General features: G+C 45.6%; 1 pseudogene; it reads left to right on the top strand.

Moving 5' to 3' along the window:
* Nucleotides 1-3,261: 3,261 nt before the first annotated feature.
* On the top strand, nucleotides 3,262-3,956 carry LOC101528479 (isopentenyl-diphosphate Delta-isomerase 1-like; annotated as a pseudogene).
* The last annotated feature ends 465 nt before the right edge of the window (nucleotides 3,957-4,421 follow it).

Raw genomic sequence — 4,421 nt, 5'->3', positions numbered from 1 at the left:
TGTATCTGGGAAAGCAGAAGAAAATGGTCCAAATCCTTGGACCCTTATACCCATGTGGAGCAAATGGAAGACACTCCAAGCTCCCGACTTCAACCTGTCCCAGACCTAGCCATTGTGGCCACTGTGGCCATTGAGGGAATGAGCCAGTGGATAGATGAGTCTCTGTCCTTCTCTTGCTCTCTCACTCCTCCTCCCCCCCTCTTTGCATCTCTGCCTTCCAAACAAATTTTAAAAATCTTTAAAAGATACTTCTTAGACAATAAAAGAAACTATACTGGATAACATGAATCAATTTTGTTAATTTTGTGAGGTGTGCTAATGGCATTATGTCCATGGTAAAAACCTTTTCACTTTTAGAGGGGAAAAAACGCAAATGTAAATATTTAGGGAATAATGACATGGTATCTACAATTTGTTTTGAAATAGTGCAACAGGGCAGGAATTTGCCATAAGAGTCAAGATGCTGCTTTGGAGGTCTACCTTGCATCATGGAGTACCTGGGCTTATCCCACCTCCACTTCCAGTACAGCTTCCTCCTAACGAAGAAGACAAGTCCATGGCTTGAGTAACTGGGTCCCTGCCTCCCATGTGAAAGACCCAGATTGAGTTCCTGGCCTGTCCCAGGCTCAGTTATTGCTGCCATTGTGGAAGTGAACCTGTAGATGGGAGATGTCTTTGTTTTTCCTTCTCAAGCTCTCTCTCTCTCAAATTAACAAAATAAGTAGAATATATATTTGTAATACATATATTATTTTAAATAAAATAAATCTTCTAAAAAATAGCATTATTCATTGTGCACAATTTTTACTTTACAGGGTCATTTGTAAGTCTACCCTATACCAATACTCATCTTACCATCTCATTTTCTTTCTTTTTTTTAAGATATATTCATTTTTATTGGAAAGGCAGATATACAGAAAGGAGAAGAGACACAGAGGAAGATCTTCCATCTGTTGGCTCACACTCCGAGTATTCCCAATGGCTGAAGCTGAGCCGATCCGGAGCCAGGAGGCAGGAGCTTCTTCTGGATCTCCCACATGGGTGCAGGATCCCAAGACTTTGGGCCATCCTCAACTGCTTTCCCAGGCCACAAGTAAGGAGCTGGATGGGAAGTGGAGCTGCAGGATTAGAACCGGTGCCCACATGGGATCCCAATTCCTATCCTTCCACATTCTAAGTAATATCCAATCAGCTATCATTCCATCTTCAGCGTGTACAGTAGACTCATAACCCGTGACTGCCCAAGTAATGCGGGAGAAGTGGAGGAACCTGTGCTCCAACTCATGATTGCTACTCACAGCTGGCCACCTGCATTGCAGGATGCTTAAAAAGCCTGGCATTTCACTGATTACTTGCCTCAGAGTCCATCCTGCGGTGAATAGGTGGTCTCTGGTGGGCTTGTTTCCCACATTAGGACACTGACACATCCAGGCAAGGTAAAGATGGCAGGAAAAGGGTGAACCGCCAGAAGACATGGGGTGAAGCCTCAGGAGAGACCAACCCAGGCAACAGCTTGGTCTTGGACTCCAGGCCTCCAGAGGTGTGAGGACATTCATTTCTGTTGTGCATGTCACCTAAGAAACTAATCGTATTGCCTAATCTGTGTCAGACGCTGTTTAGACAGAAGAAAAGGAAAACCAGGCCTCACACACTGGTGCCCGCTAACCCATAGTTACAGCATCATTAGCTAAGCATTTTGCTTGTTTTGAGAACTTGAATCCTCAAGGAATGCCTATTAGCAGAGTACTTTTTTATTTTCCATCTTATGAATGGGCAACCCAAGGCCCAGAGAGGATATGTATCTGGCCAAAATCACACCGCTAAGAAGGAAAGACTCAGGATTGTCATACCAGGCTAAGCCTCTGCCTGTAGCACCATCATCCCTTATGGGCTGCAGTTCAATCCAAGTCCTAGCTGCCCCACTTCCGATCCAGGTCTCTGCTAAGGCACCTGGGAACGCAGCGGAAGATGGCCTAAGCAGCAGAAGAGGGTCCTTGGGCCCCTCACCCACATGGGAGCCTAGATGAAGCTCCTGGCTTTGACATAGCCCAGCCCTGGCCATTGAGGCCATCCAGGGAGTGAATCAGCAGAGAAGATTCTGTCTTCCCTTGTCTCTCTGTAGCTCTGCCTTTCACATAAATTTTTTAAAATAATAAATCTCAAAGAAGAGAAAGAAGGCAGGGCTCTGACACAAGCCGGGTTCCAGGAAATGAACATCCAGCAGGGAGCTGTCAGAGGCCACCAGCCCTTGGCTGCATTAGCAAAGACTGACCATGCAGCACATCTGCCAATTGGGGGGCCCATGGGATGGGCCCTGTGCTTTAGGGCCGTTGCCACCAACACCCAGTTGTGCCTCCACATTCTGGTCTTGGTGACACAAGCGACACAAGGGTCGCTGGACTTAGATCATTGGCCTATGCAGGAGGGCTCCAGCTGCTTCTGGGTGTCACTAGCATCCCCACTGCCCATTTCCTGCCAATGTTCTGCTCCAGCCCCACCTAGCACTCAAGCTGCTAAAAGATCCAGTGAGGTCATCGGTAAAGGTCACCACCCAGAGTTGGACTCAGAGAGGGCTCTGCATGCATCCTTACCCAATCTTTTTCTCCCTCCCTTCCCATGGGGCCTTTCTTAGTAACCCTGGTGAAGGGCTTTCTTAGTCACCCTGGCAAAGAGAGCCAGGGGACAACTCCAAGGCACGCAGCACACAGCCTTTAGCCCCTCAGCAAGTATTTGTTAAGCATCAGTTATTCTTTTGTTTTTAAGATTGATTTATTTTTATTGTAAAGTCAGATATACAGAGAGGAGGAGAGACAGAGAGGAAGATCTTCCGTCCAATGATTCACTCCCCAAGTGACCACAACGGGTAGTGCTGCGCCAATCTGAAGCCAGGAACCAGGAACCTCTGGTCTCCCAAGTGGGTATAGGGTCCCAAGGCCTTGGGCCATCCTCGACTGCTTTCCCAGGCCATAAGCAGGAAGCTGGATGGGAAGAGGAGCTGCCGAGGCTAGAACCAACACCCATATGGGATCCCAGCACATTCAAGGCGAGGACTTTAACCACTAGGCCACCGTGCCAGGCCCAAGCACCTGCTATTCTGTGCAGAGAGCTGTGAAAAAGATGGGACTCCTACTTCTCAGGGTTCAGAATCTAGCAGGACAGAGGAAATTCAGTAACTAATCACAGATGTGATTCGAGTTACCAAACAGGAAACAAAAAGCAAGTAAGTTGGGGCTGCTTGGCTGGAATACTCTAGGCCAGATCAGACACTTCATAATGATGCCTGTAATACATACTGATCATCTCAATGAGCAGCAAGCTCAACCTCTAGAGGGGATGTGCAGTCTAATTGATAAAAATGACAATAAAATTGGGGCTGAGACCAAAAAGAACTGTCATCTTAATGAAAACGTTGAGAAAGGGTTATTACGTCGAGCTTTTATTGTCTTTCTATTCAATACTGAAAATAAGTTCCTGCTATAGCAGTGATCAGATGCCAACATTACCTTTCCAGGCTGCTTTACCAACATGTGCTACAGTCATCAGTTAAGTAATCTGCATGAACTTGAAGAAAATGATGCCATTGGAGTAAGAGGAGAGGCTCAGAGGCATTTAAAAGCAGTGTTAGCAATTTCTATGAAAGAGGTTCCTCCAGAAGAAATAGATTATCTAACATAAATTCACTACAAAGATCAGTCAGACAATATTTGAGGTGAACATGAAATCGATTACATTTTGTTTGTGAGGAAGAATATAACTTTATATCCAGAGCCCAGTGAGATCAAAAGCTATTGTTGTGTGACAAAAGAACGGAAACAACTTCTGAAAAAAGCAGCCAGTGGTGAAATTACGGTAACTTCATGGTTTCAGATATTGCAGAGACTTTTCTCTTCAAATGGTGGGATAATTTAAGTCATTTGAATCCATGTGTTGACCATGAGAAAATACACAAAATGTGAATATATATATATATAGATAGATAGATAGATAGATAGATAGATAGATAGAGAGATCAAGTAAGTTGAAAAAAGAAGCCGAGGAGGGAGAACAGTGAGGGGAGGCTTCTCCACCACATGCCATTCCAATGTGAAGGAGGAACAAAGAATAACCAACCAAAGGAGAAGAACTCACAGAGTGTGCCCTGACCCCATCCTTACTACTCAACAGTAGCGTCGCCTAGGCTGTGTCCTTCCCCTTCCTGGGTCTCTTCTTCCCCGCTCACTGGAGGTGGGAGTGGTCTTGTCTTAGGCTCCCTTCAAGCTCTGAGAGCCTACAGCAAAGTTAACATCTGATTCAGGGGGCAAAAAAAGAACGATTTCTCCCACCTGTCTGTCACAATTTGGGAAATGTATGTTACTTTGAGGGTCTCTGTACATGATGATACTGAGCTCCCTGCAGACAGGGCTGAAGTCCCATCTAGCATG

Source organism: Ochotona princeps, chromosome 2 (assembly GCF_030435755.1).
Source record: "Ochotona princeps isolate mOchPri1 chromosome 2, mOchPri1.hap1, whole genome shotgun sequence".
Lineage (NCBI taxonomy): Eukaryota > Metazoa > Chordata > Mammalia > Lagomorpha > Ochotonidae > Ochotona > Ochotona princeps.
Note: the sequence above shows the minus strand (reverse complement) of the source record. Positions and strands in the feature narration are given on the sequence as shown.